The 14,589-nt window shown below is 41.4% G+C and overlaps 2 protein-coding genes across 9 annotated transcripts in view; one reads left to right on the forward strand and one right to left on the reverse strand.

The window, feature by feature from the left end:
- NFIA (nuclear factor I A) overlaps positions 1–14,589 on the forward strand; it is a 562,979-nt gene that overhangs the window by 136,251 nt on the left and 412,139 nt on the right. The window lies entirely within an intron of this gene.
- The window catches only part of LOC141572107 (uncharacterized), a 147,687-nt gene that overhangs the window by 100,081 nt on the left and 33,017 nt on the right, over positions 1–14,589 (reverse strand). For all 4 annotated transcript variants that reach the window (XR_016018637.1, XR_012497235.2, XM_088791164.1 and 1 more), the window contains exon 2: positions 9,550–9,740. The gene's annotated coding sequence lies outside the window, so the exon portion shown is untranslated. The remainder of the gene's footprint in view (positions 1–9,549; positions 9,741–14,589) is intronic.

A 14,589-nucleotide genomic window follows, 5' to 3' on the forward strand; every position in this document is an offset into this window, starting at 1 on the left:
TACTGTTGGTACTGCAGTACCTATTTTATTTAGTGGCCCTTTATTTCAGAAGTATTTAGAATGTTTTAAATAAAATCAGTGAAATTAAATATATTTCAAATATGAAATTTTAGCTGAGCATCCCTTGGCCATTACTGGTTCTGTTGCTGCCTTTGACATCAGTCCCTTCTGCCTGGGGCACCTTGAGTCCCGTGTGATAGAACAAGTCCAGCTGGGTTCTGAACTCTCCTGTGGGGTTCAGACCCTGACGGCAGCTTCAGGACCACTGCCTCTGGGCAGCTCCTCTGCTCCACCCACGAGCTCCTAATTGCAGCAATTTTTGTTTCTGTCTCATCTTGCCCAGGAGGGATGGCCCTGCCTGCAGCCTCACCCTCCCTCTCCTAGTGTAGGACAGGAGTCAGGAAGAGGTGCCGAGTTCCCTCCAAAGCTGACTCTCCGTAGGAAAAATTGTTGGTGATGGTATTCAATTTCTACCAGTCCCATGCCCAGCCTTGGTGCCTGTGGGGAAGGTAAGAAGGAAGCTCCACTGTTCTGTGTTCCTCTGGCAGCAACCATGCTTGCCTCCATCACTGGACTTCTCATACTACATTGTTATTTTCATTCTTCACATGTCTGTTCCTCCCACGGAAGCTATAAGCTCCTTGAAGGTATTTTTGTGTCCCCAGGACCTAGCACAATATCTGACAGCAGACCCAACACATCTCTTATATTATTCCTTACCTCTTGTTTATTGCAAGGCTGTTGAATTTATATAAACAAAATAAAGAAGACAGCATTCTAGGCTTAGGGGGAGCACAAACATAATACACATAATTTATAATTATATATATTTATGTTCAACACCTGTCTTTTCCACTCCAGTGCCTTGCCAGCACCTAGCACAGTCCCTTACCTATAGTATGTGCGGAATAAATATTTTGTAAATGAGAAAAAACATTTTGCAGAGTTTCTATTTCTATCAGCCTACCTGGACAAATTGCTTTGGCTTCCCTTCTTTCTCAAACTCACCTATCACACTCTCCTCTCTTAACAAGGTGTTGATACTTCTCTGTAGCTTTGTGTTGGTTGAGGGTCTGGAAATCTTGAAAGAAAACCCTATGCAGAGCTCATGTGCATACATGATAAACCAGACTGACAGTTAAATCAGAAAGGCCTTTTTCATAATTTAATTAAACTCCCTTAAATGTAGACATTAGTCAAGGACAACTTTATTGATTGAGTCTAATTGCATATATTTTCTTACACTTTTACTGAAGCCCATTTTTCAAGTTACTTGAAAGACTGCTCCCATTTCTGAAAGGGGATATGCCAAAGCAAGGTTTTAATTCATTACCTTTTGGACATACTGTCATTCCCTGGCTAGCACCAATCCGTTACAGAATGTGATAGTGTAATTACTTATAGGACTCCCAATCCACCTTTTTACAAGAGTTAGCTACTAGAAAATTCTGAAGACCTGTCTGCCTTTCATTCGTTTAGTCAGTCAGTCATTCAACAAACATTGATTGAGCCCCTTTTATGTGGTAGAAATACAGAGATGAATAATACACAAAACCGATCTCCAGGAGCAGCCAGGCTGATGGGGGAGACAGATGAATAAATAGTTAATTTCGTACAATGTGTACAATAAACTAAGAGATGTGTGCAAGACACCATGGCAGCCCAGAGGGGATAGGGCTAAATCACTGCGGAGAAGTCAGGAGACTCGACAGAGTGGCGTGTGAGCTGTGTTGCAAAGGGGAGAGGAGTGTTCCAGACCAATACAGTGGGGTAAGGGCCTTCTAGGCAATGTCACCAGCAGAGCAGATATAACACAAGGGGAAGGAAGGAGTAGCTGAAAACACTGAGTGTCTGAGATGGAGGAGTAGTGGGTCACACTAGAGAGGGACCCAGGGACAAGGAAAAGAAAGGGCTTTCTAAGGATTTAGGCACGGTCAGCTTTACCCTTCAGAAAGATGACCCTAGCAGCTGTATGAAAAATGATTATAGGACAGTAGACTTCTTACTTCTACCTGGAGTCAAACCTCTCTAGCACCTCTTCCCCAGCCTGCTATGGACCAGCTGCAGTGAGAACCCCCTAGACTCAGATTAGAACTATCTGCAGACTGGAGGGAACTATGAGCAACACGAGAGAGTATCTGAGCCCTTTGCTTAAGGCTGATCGTAACAGCTGCTCTTTACATAACACTCTGTGGCAAGTGCTTTCACGTGCATTGCTTCTAGCCTTCACCTCAACCCTGCAAAGGAAGACTTTGTTTTCCCATTTCACATACAAGAAAACTAAGGCACAAAGAGACACTCTTAAAGTGAACACAGCTGGGCAGGAATAGAATCAAAATTCATTCCTCTGTCTAGTAGCTCCTTCCACTCGTCCATTCTACACACTGACCATCTGAGGCTGGGCCCTCATTCACAAATGAAACTAGACAATTCTGGAATTCAGTGAATTATCCAACAATTCTTGGAGCTGACTTTGGGACTCTGGTAGAGAATAGCAGACTTCTGTGGTCCATTATCTGAGTGGACCAGTCCAACCCTACTGTTCCTCCAGGTGGAAATGCTCTCTGCTTCTCTATAACTTAACTCCTACTCCTGCTTCAAAACCCGGCCAAGGCACTGCCTCCTCCAGAAGCCTCGGGTTTCACGGAACCCTTTGCTCTAGGTTGCCTAGCGACTCTGCTTCTTTACTTTATAACATCACTTATCACAAGGCATTGCAATTTCCATTTATTAGATCTAGTCTCCCCACCCCTGACCATTCCCTCAGTTCCACTAAACGCCAGGAGTGAGTTTCTGATTGGCATGAACTGTGGGTTTGTGTTTTTTTGTTGTTTTTTTGCTTGTTTGTTTGTTTGTGTTTACTCATTTATAATTCTCAGGACTTAGCACACTACCTGGCATATACTATTGCTTGAATGAATGAGTGAACAAGATGGTGGTGGATAGGTTAATTCCAATAGTCGCAGGTTTTTTCATAGACTTATTTAGTATGATTTCCCAGGATCCAATCTGTTTACTAGATCTAGAAATGCTTATGTGGGCCATTAAAAACTAAATCTCAAAGCACGGATCCCTGAAAAATGCTGATGCTTTTGAATGAATAAGTTTTCCTTGTAAGCTGTTAGAAGTAGAAGTTAGGAATTTGAGCTCTGTCCCTAACACTGCTACTTGTGTGACCTTGGACAAGTCATTCAGTAGCTTGGTTATGACAGTTTCTGTTAGCTGTGTCTAGGATAATGCAATGAATCAAAGTCAGCTTCGTGTTTTCCCCAAAAGCTGGCTTTGATACTAAGGGAGGTGTTGATGAAAATGGTTGGTTGGTTTCAGCCCTGGGCATGACATGCCAGCAGCTGAAAGTATGCAGAAAAGGAATACTACTTGGAGTGTATTAGTTTCCCATTGCTACGATAACAAATTATCAAAACTTTGGTGGGTTAAAATAACATAAATTTATTGTCTTACAGTTCTGTGGGTTAGAAATCCAGTGTGGGTCTCACTAGGCTAAAAAATCAAGGTATTTGTAAGGCTGTGTTCCTTTCTAGAGGTTCTAGAAGAGAATCCATTTTCTTGCCTTTTCTGGTGTCTAGAGACCACCTACAGCCCTGGTTTTTGGTCCCTTTTTAAATCTTCAAAGTCAGCAACACTGTTTATCTCTGACCATTCTTCCATCCTCACATCTCCTTCGAATCATCTCCCTATTTTCAAGTCAGCTATTAGCAACTTTAATTCTATCTGCAACTTTAATTCCCCTTTGCCATGTGAAGGTAACCTGTTCACATGTTCCAGGGATTGTGGCGTGGACATTTTTAGGGGCCCATCATTCTGCCACTATATGGAAGAAAGGTGCAGAATGAGATAATGTGGATGCATTTTTGAGGAGGAAAGCATTACTGTGTGATGCTTTCCACTGCGGCTTTGAAGTTAGAGACCTGGGTTCATATCATAACTCATCCATACACTCGCCCAGGAATTTGAACAAGACATTTGATGTCTCTGAACCTCAGTATCTTCCTCTATAAAGTGGAGATAACAATAACTACCTCCCAGAAAAACTGAGGGGGTGAAATATTCTTTAAACTTAATAAAGCTTGGCCAGGAATAGGTACTCAGTGAATGAGGACCAAGAGCCAAAAATTGGTTTCGGTGACGCATTGGGAGCTAGCAGAGGAGCAAAAGGAAATCGGGCTGGAAAAGCAAAGCAGAATCCACACCCTGAAAAGCCATGAATGCCGAGTTTCATTTTATAGACTGTGAAGTGTTATCGAAGGCCCTGATTGGAATAGTGACTATCTTCACCAAGCAGACAAGGCTGCCAGAGGAATTAGAATGAGCTGCTGTGGCCTGAAGATCCCTCAGGACAGGTGGGCAAGGCCTCCTCACATCTCGACTCCACGTTTTAAGCCACTAAGTAGAAAATAAATCCCCCAATTCTGCTGCTACCAGCAGTGAACAGCATTTGCCCTCTAAGCCCTCAGTTCATGTTCACACATAATTTTAATTCTCCTCTAACTTTGGGTTTATAGATTTCCAATTTATCCAACATCTGAAAAGCTCATTCTGGGAGCCTGTCATCTACCCAGTGGTGCCTCAACAAATATGTGTTCATCAAAAACCCCAAACATGGGGGAAAAGAAGATTTGGAAACTAAAACCGGGACTTTTGAAGTGAAACATAATTTGAAGAGTTTAACTGTGACATACGGAAAAGCGTATTTCCAAGTGAACAACTGGTGAAAATCATTAGCTATGGTTAGCAAAAACATCCAGGAGGGGGAAAAAAAGAAAATGTGTGCATGTGAAGGGGGCATGTTGGACTTATTTTTATTTTTGTCACACACACACACACACACACACACACACACACACACACACACAACTTGGGGCAATACCTAATTACAATCATCACACAGTAACTTTGAACATTCAGAACAATTCTCCTTAGTGCCTGTGACTATCATACCATCAAATATCCCTAACGAGTATTTGTTAGTCAACAATAGGAAGTTGTTTTTAAATTTTTTCTGCAATCCACAAAACATATTTGGTATGGTGATTCTAGTTAGTTAGTTGTTAATTAGTTAGCTAGTTAGTTAGCTAGTTAATGCTATATAAATTGATATGTTTCTGATATTAGAAAGAATGTTCTTTTAAATAACTGTTTTCTTCCTTATTCTAGGACAACAAATGTGCACAGTCTCTGCCAATAATATGAATCATTTCAGGGCATGTGTAGTGAGTTCCAAATGTGTTGACTTTGGCTTCCTGATTTAGAACACTTGTTCAAGCCTTTACAGACCGCAATGTCGTGTCTCCAGAAGGTTCCCGGGGAGGGGCATGAGGGAACGGGTGAAAGGATGAAGGGAAATAAGAGGTACAAACTTTCAGTTATAAAATAAATAAGCCATGGAGATGTAGTGTACACCACAGGGAATTTAGACAGTACCGTAGTAACTTGGCTCAGTGACAGATGGTTACCAGACTTAGTGTGGTGATCACATCGTAAGGTATATAAACATTGAATTACTACGTGGTACACCTGAAACTAATATACTCTTGCATGCCAAATATACTTTAACTAAAAAACATTTTAATAAAAAATAAAATAAAGTGTAGATTTGTTCCTCAACAAAGCTCAAGGAAGGCAGAACTCATATTTGTAAAACTTCTCTCTGATTGGCCCTTCATGAACATTATCTCATGCAGTCCTCACAGCAAGCCTGTGAGGGAACAATTACGAGTCCCATTTTATCGATGAGAGTGTGAACCTCAAAGAGTTTCATATCTTGCCAAAGGTCTTTCCCCCAGTAAGTGGCAGAACAAGCATTTGGATCCGGTTTTCTCAGGCATCAGCTCTAACTTAACTTCCAGCTGCCAAGACACTCGGGAAAGGACCACCAAGATAAAAGTCTAAGTGAACTAGAACAGATGCTGGAGTTGACAGGATGGGGCCTGAAAAGAGTCATTCTTACTCTTTGACTTACGTTGAAGAAAACATCACTGAACTAGGAATTACTAGTTCATTTGTCTCTAAGAAAAAAAACCAAGAAAGATTTCAGTCAATAACTATTAAATGTCTTGATAGGATGGCAGATGATACTACCCATAACCCTGATATGTGTACTGAGTACTTACGATAGGCCAGGCCTTCTACTAAGCACCTTAGAGATATTCAGTCCTTTAAGTTCTACAGCATCTCTGTGAGGTTGGTAACATTGTCATCCCATTTTATTGATGAGGGAGTAGAGGCACAACATAGTCACGTGGCAGAGGTAAGAATGAACCCAGGCAGTCTGGTTCTATCACCCATGCTCTTATCCACTAAACCACACTGTCTTCATAAGGGGGATTCTAGGTCATACAATCTCAATGAACACAGAACTATGCTGATACAAGAGGGTCTTTTATCCACAGAAATAGTAATACGTGCATGTTTATAGAACGTAACAATTTATAAAAAGAACTTCTCATTATCATTCATATCATTCAGTCATTATTTATTATCTCAATTGATTCCCTGAATGTAGCCTGAATGTACATTTTTATCCATACTGTACGGGTTCTTTCATTCATTCAACAACTATGTATTGAGCCCTTGTGTTGAGCTAGCTTTGGAGACAGAGAAGGAATAGAAAAGGATCTCATCCTTGCCTGCATGAAGCTGACAATATAGTGGACGTGACATTCTTTAACAAATAACCACATGAGTATTTCATTACATATGGTGCTAAGAGCTATGAATAAAAAGTGTTGGGGATTATAAGAGCATATAACAGAAGATGACCTAGTCAGACATTCAGACACTCACTGATAGATGTCGTCTGGCGGACATCCTTGAAGAAGTTAATCTGAGCTAAATTCAAAGGACAATTGATAATTAACTAAATTTCACTGTATCAGTAAGGACTTCTCTTCCACTCTATTTAAATTGCAAGCACTTCTCATATACCTTGCTCCTTTCGATTCTTCCATATCAATGATCATTTTCCAAAACATGATTTACTTATTTATTATGTTTATTTCTGGTCTGAGTACCCCTCCCAACTAGAATGTAAGTTCTAGAAGGGTTTTTTAATCAGTTTCATTCGCGAAAATGTTTCGCACATATAGACACTCAATAAATACACGTTGAATGAATGACTGAACAAAGGAACTGGTAGGAGGCAGGCGGAATTTCTCAGTAGAGAGACCCCTCTTTCAAAGGTCCTGGGGCAGGAGAGCATATTGAATTTTGAAGGAACTCAAGAAGGTCCTGGAGCAGAGAGACTAGAACAAGGGGGAGAGTGGCAGGAGATGAGGAAGAAAGGGAAGATTGGGCCTGTTTCTAGAAAATAGAAATTGTGAGTGTACGATCCCAAGAAAAGGAGCCACGTATGTATTTCAAGTTAGATCTAACCTATTTTGTCATCTCTTCCACTTCTCTAAGTGGAATAGAGCCCAACTTTCTCCTCGTGAAACTATGACCAGGCTTAAGCAGGGAGCAGCAGAATACTTTGATTGGGGGAATATTTAAATAATATTGGTAAAATATGGTCACTTCACATGTGTGAGGCAGAAAAGCTTGATGGATATGGATCTGGTTGATTTAGAGCAGCTGGATATTAATGCATGGAATGTCAAAGTGTAGGAATTTGGTAAAGTTTTCTAATTCTGGTTTGTTCAAACGTAATACTAAACAAGTGGTCTCTGAGATCATCACTGTCTCAGCTAGAGATGATTGGCATTGTGGCAGAGAGCCAGCATTGTTGAAGAAAAGAGAATGTTATGGGAGGCCAGCAACAGCAGACATTCTAGGGCCCGCGGATAGAGTCCTACCTGCCTGCTCCAAAGCATCTATGTCCTCTTACAGGAAAGAGCAAGGGGTTCCTTAGGACAGGACGGTGGATGATGAACTCCTTCATGTCCCTCCACCTGGCTCAGAAGACAGAGCTTTGTGTCTTTCAATTAAAACAGACCCTTGTCAAGCTGGTGTTTTGAGTCGAAGCTTATTTAATACAGACTTCCAGACGATGCCTAACATGTGGTAAGACTCAGGAAACCCTGTGGCACAGAATTACAGGAGGTGCTTTGGGCTTGCTTCTGTCAAACAAATTAAATGCCTGCACTTCATACACTTTACAAGGCCAAATTAAACACTCGTCAAAAGCGAGATGCCTTTTAATGTGCAGTGCCTGCAGCTTCCTTGACACTAACTAGCTTTCTCAACAAATCCCAGCCTGTCTTCACTGAATACAGGAGGATGGCATTTTATCTCCCAGGCGGTTGTTTCTAAGATTTAAGTCTTCTCTAAAAAGATGCTTCTTGTTCTAGCTACTCTGAAATTCTAGTTAGTACATGGAAAATCTTAGCCACCACAGATAGTTCATTGTTGCAAATAAATGTTGCCATAGGTGTCAGTGATCCATTTGGCCCAGAAGGTAATTTATAGAAAATGTAATGGGACCACCATTCCAGAAACCCTTCCCAGAATGCATGACTTTGGAGAATAGCTATTTGCAAATTGAGCAATGATAACTTACTGTGTGATTGCATTTTCTGATATGGTCACTGCTAATTCTTTGGTTGCTATAAACTAGAGATATCTAGCCCCCCATTTAGATGAAAATCTAGACAAAACCTAACATAAGCGTGCCTGGTTGTGGTTTTGCCCACCAGGTACCAACCTGCAAAATGCTTTAAGAAAGTAGAATCTTGCTCTAAATGTCCTTACCTTCCCCAGTCCTTATATTTATTCCGGAATCTCATATGCTGCAGGCTAAAAGAGATCTTGAGAGAACATCTGGCCGAGGAATTCTCAAATACAAGTGAGCTAAACAGCTGCATTAGAATTACCTAAGGTGCTTATTAAAAACATGATTTCCTAGACCCCACCGCAGACCTACTGAAACAAAAGCTCTGGATGGGGAATCTAGGGCTCCACACTAGTAAGAAGTTCCTCAAGGGATTTTGATCCTTACCCATCACATTTGGGAACCACTGAATTCTATTACTCCCCTCACCCCCCAATAAGAATGATATATATAAGCCCTCTTGGCAGATGACCCCTTATATATGTAGAGATATCATAGTCCCCTCCCCTTTTTTTACTATTATTTAGGAACAGAGAAAGGGCGGAGGTTATCAACATGAATGTTACATCTTCATCCTATTATGTGAGCTAGGTAGGACACTGCATTATAAGGAAGAGTACTACAACATTTGAGTCAGTACACAAAGTGTTCAAATCTAGTGCGTGGGTTATAGTGGCAGGAGATAGTCAAGCAAGGTGATGGTCAACGGCACGCACCTGATACTTAGAGTAGGGCTCCAGCAAGCAGCTGCTCGAACAGGAAACAAGTCCAAGACTATCAGGGAAGGGGGCCAACCAAAGTTGGTTGAGAGCCCCAGTCAAGTAATTATAATAACCTCTCGACTTCATAGGGTTTAATATATGCCAAGCACTTTCCATCTATTATAATCATTAAATTCTGATAGTGGCCCTTTTACATAGGCACTATTATTAACACCATTTTACAAAAGAGGAAACTAAAGCCCAGAGGGGTTAATAACTTACCCAATGTCACACAGCGAGTGGTTGAGCTAGGATTCAGAACCAGGCCGGGCAGTTCTAACATCCGCATCTTCGGTCATTAAACCACATGGCTTCCTCAGAAGGCTGATGATAACAAGAATGCTCTCGTCAACAGGCAAAGTGGAGCACTCAGTAGGAAAGACAGCCAGAAACCGTGATGTGCACAGGTCGCCCTACAAGTCATTAAAAAAAAAAATCATCTTGGGGAACACCGGGACACTTCAGGTACAATGAACCCCTGACCATAGAACAGCAAGACTAATTCAAAACTGACCTCACTCCCCAGGGAGCTAACAGCTATTCCTGTCACCCCTGACCTAGAAGGGACTGGCTCAGGAAAGAAGGGAGTTGGGCATTGTCTTAGCTCCTCTGGCTGCCGTAACAAAATGCCATTGATGAGGTGGCTTAAACAACAGCAATTTATTTTCTTACAGTTCTGGAGGCATGAAGTGTGAGATCTGGGTGCCAGCATGGCTGGCTTCTGGCCCGAACTCTCTTCCTGGCTTGCACATGGCTACTTTCTCTCCGCGGGCTCACATGGCCTTTCCTTAGCACCTGTGTATGAAGAGAGAGAGACAGCTCTCTCTTCCCCTTCTTATAAGGCCACCAGTCCTATCAGATCAGGACCCCACCTTGATGATCTCATTTAACCTTAATTAATTCGTAAAGGCCTTATCTCCACATACAGTCACAATGAGGGTAACAGGGGTTAGGACTTCAACATATGAATTTGGGGTGGGGGGCACAATTCAGTCCATAGCAGGCATTTAGATACAATGGAAGAAGACCAATCCAACATCAGCAGTGGCAATAGTAATCCCTGCTCCTTAGTAATTGTCCCCCATGTGCCAGGAACTGACCTAATCACTTCATGTATAGTACCTCATTTAATCAATGCTCCCCAAGCCCAGGATTCATAAATGCATTTTTTTAGATGAGGAAACCTAGAATCAGAGATTTGGGGAACTTTACACGTAATGCGGCAGAGCCAGGATCTGACTCTGCTCAGTCTTACTTTTAATCCCTATGCTAGAAATAACACTTTTTGGATCATGGATCCCTTTGAAAGTCTGAATAAAGTCATGAACCCTTCCCCTAGAAAAATACACACACACACACAACATTTGTCATACGATGTTAGGGGACTTCCAAGCAATCCAGAGTATAAAGTAATGTGGCAGCGTAGGGTAAACATGGATTTTTTTTTTCCTGATGGATCAGTATTTCAAGTAGCCATATTAGAGAGAGAAGGCAAATTTTGCATACATTTCTAAGCAAAGCACGCACGTCAAAGAAAGCTTTATGTTGCACAGGTGGCACTGGGCTATGCTCCCAGGGGAAGAAGCTCTAGTCCCCTGACTGGGGTAACCAGGCTACATCAGGATCTCTTTCTCTCTCAATGAGGGAAGAGGAAAGTGGCTCTTTAAGAGGTACCAACGGAGTGGGCTGAAAACTCCTGAGAGCAGCAGCCTGGAATTCAGATCCATCCAGGAGTAAGCAGACAACAAAAGGACTGAAGAAGATCCGGAGTAATGGCAGGGAGGGGACAGCTCTCCTCCTACGGGACACCCCTCAACAGCGCCAGCCCACGTCTCCATGAGGAATGTGGGTTTGGTTGGGACACACCGTCATTTTTTTAAGGCAAAATGTCCAGATTTTTATGTAAAATCTCCTCATTTTCAAATGTCTACCTAGAAGACACGTGGTCTAGGGAGAATCTCATTCTTTATGAGCCTCAGTTTCTCTATCAGTAACATGAGGATTATAACACGATGAGTCTCATGGGATTTTTAAAAGATCCAATCACATAAGGTATATAAAAATGCTTCGGAGACTATAAAGCACACCATAGGTGTTAACAGAGAAACCCATCAAAAGCAGGTTCTCTCCGAGGTAGTGATGGTATATTTAATAAATGGGCGTCACACACCTATGGAATCTGTGCAACAGCAAGAGGGACCTTTTATAAAATGCAAATCACGTTATCTCTTCCCTGGCTGGAACCCTCTAATGGATTCCTATCCCACTTCAAATAAAATCAAAGCTCTGCATGATCTGGGTACTGTCAGCCTGTCTAACCTGATCCCTGACTTTCCCCTCACGTTCAGCCACACTGAGCTTGTTTCTATTCTTCAAACACAGCAGCCATGTTCGTCTCATAGCTCCTTGGCTGGAATGCTCTGCCCCCGACTTTCTATGTGGTGGTCTCACCATTCAGCTCTCAGCTTAACATCACCCTTTGGAGAAAGACGCTCCAATCCAGAAGAGCCACCCAATCAAGCTCAGCAACAGCTCCCTATGTAATTCCTGCTACAGCCCTTCTCACTGTCTGATATGATTCTTTATTTTTATTGGCTTTCTTATGTAACCAATGTGTCCTCCCACTAGACACAAGCTCCAGTTAGAAAGGAACTATATGGTCATATGCACCACTGTATCCACCAGCCTCTGAAACAAGTCTGGACATTATAGGAATTATGAATATCTATTGAAACAACAGAGTCTTGAAATTGGTATTATACTAGAAAATTTAGTAGAAGAGCAGAGAGCACCTTGGACTGTGCCAACGCAGTTTCTTGGGCCCCACTCCAGGTTTCCTGAATCAGAATCTCTAAGAACGTGGCCCAGGTATCTGGATTTTTAATAAACACCTCAGGTGCATGATGCTGGTGCAGGTAACCTCAGAGCACACTTTTTAAGAACACTGGATTTAGAGGCCAAAGACCGAATTCCAGATCCTGTTTATTTCGAAAGGTTCTCATGGGGACTCAAAAGATATAACGGCTGGTAGAGTTCATTGCCCATGCCCATACTTACAGAAATACAGACCCAAAAAACTATTCCTCCCTGGCCTTCCTGTCAGGGGCCTGCAGTGTGTGCATTCAGGGATGGAAGCTCCCTGTGCCACACATTCAATCAGAGGCCTTCCTTTCATGGAGGTAACAAGTTCTGTGCCCTCTTCCACATGGCATGTCTCCAAGGCTTAAAGGCAGCTATACCAGTTCCCTTTAGCATTTTTGTCTTTTTAGTCATTCTTAGGCCATGACAACCTGAATATATTTCAGTTTTTCCATGCCATTTTTAAAGTATAGGTTTTTATAAATTAATGGAATATTCCACTATGTTCTGTTTAGCATAGTTACATGATATGAATTTTATTTTTTAAAAAAACACTATGACTGTAGTTCCAGGGTCAAACATTCAGGAATTTGATTTTTTGATTTTTTTTTTCCCCTCAGCCCACCAGAAATGAAGCAGACTTTCATGGAAAGCATCATCTTCAAAAAAAAAAAAAAAAATCATCTGCAGAATCTCACAAAAGACTGATGTAGAAACTAAACAAGCTAGTGTATCAATCTACAATAAAGAGACCAATCAATAGTAATAACTAGCATGTATTGAACCCTGACTAAGAGCCAAGCACCATCACACCCTATCTCATTTAATACATGCTACTCCTTAAGTAGGGATCATGATTCTCCCCATTTTATAGGCGAGAATTGCCAAAGCATTAGTAACTTGCCTAAAATGACATAATCAGTACTTTGCAAACTTGGTTTTGAAGCCTAGGCAGCTGGCTGACCCCGGGGCCACACACATATCTACTGACTACACCATAGTAAAAGGCTCTTAGCTTCTGATGCTATACCAGTTGGTCCACACTAGCTCTTCATTTCCTATGTTTCACGCCGACCAACCAGTCCCTCTTCTCACTAACATTTTCTCCTTTTAGATAAAATACCATCGGTTATGCCAGAAATTCTATTTGTTTTTCAAGTTTGCTTTTGCATATGTTTAATCCCATCTCTTAGGTGCTGATTTTGTCATTTAAGTTTTTGGATTTTGGTGGAGGGCGGGTTCCTTGCTAATGTCTGTAACTTACTTTGATGATCAACGAAAACTCCTAAATATTTTTCCAGTCTACTGATATAGGCTTGTATATTGTACCATTGATTTTTGTTTTTTAATCTAAAGACAGTACTTTGCATATGTCCCTGTGGATTTCATCTTGTGGTTTTGGACCAATGTTCCAGCTTGTCAGGATTATTTTAAGTCTTGATTCTATCATCTGCGGTATTAGCTATTCCTCCCAGCTATAGATATTATTAAATGAAACATCCATTCCTCATGCAAATAATTGATAGAAATGTTGAGCTGCACAAAGCCAAGTACAGACAATATGACAAGAGGGATTTAAAAAAAAAAAAAGAGTATAGTACTATGCTGAGCATGAGAATGAGAATTTAGTCACTAGAACTGACCTTGGATGCACTATTGAAAAGAGTGTTGTCCCATCCTGCTCCCAATGTTCTCCATGAGGCCAAATTCTGCCTGATGTACTTTTGTCATCACCACTTTTGATGTTCCTTTTCATATACTTCCTTACCCTCTACAATTCATTGCCTCAATAGTCAACAAACATTTATTGATTACTTATTAAGTAAAAATCACTATGCATATGTGCTGGGGTTATAGAACTAAGGAACATCAATAAACTGATCATTCTGGTACAATAAATGCTATTTAAGAAACAGTATGGGAGAGAAAGAAGGAGACACACAACTGCTGGATAAGAGTCAGGAAAGGCTTTCTGAAGGAGGTGGTGCCTAGATTAAATCTGAAGGTCAAGCCTGAATTGGCCAGACACGGAGTTAGCTGGCAGTGGAGAGGCTTAGATGACAAAGTCCCTAAGCTGCGTTCAAAGACTGGATTTTATATAACATTAAATGTTTTCATTAAGTCTTCACCATGTCCATGAACTCTTCACCATTCACTTCAATTTCACCAATCCCTCCTGCCTTGAAAATCCTATAACAGTTTTTCTCTATCCCAGGGGCAGGTTGTCCCTTAACCACATACTCTTTATTTCATTAATATGTACATGTTTCCTTCATCCTTCAACTCGCGGAAGGGCACTGAAGCCTAAAACTATGTCTCACGTTCCCAGTATGTCCTCTCATGCCACTGTGCACAGTTCTAAGCACCAAGATGGTAGTGAACACATTCTTGATGAATAGTGAC

This window comes from Rhinolophus sinicus, chromosome 14, assembly GCF_057876585.1.
Source record: "Rhinolophus sinicus isolate RSI-liver-muscle chromosome 14, RSI-T2T, whole genome shotgun sequence".
Taxonomy (NCBI): Eukaryota; Metazoa; Chordata; class Mammalia; order Chiroptera; family Rhinolophidae; genus Rhinolophus; species Rhinolophus sinicus.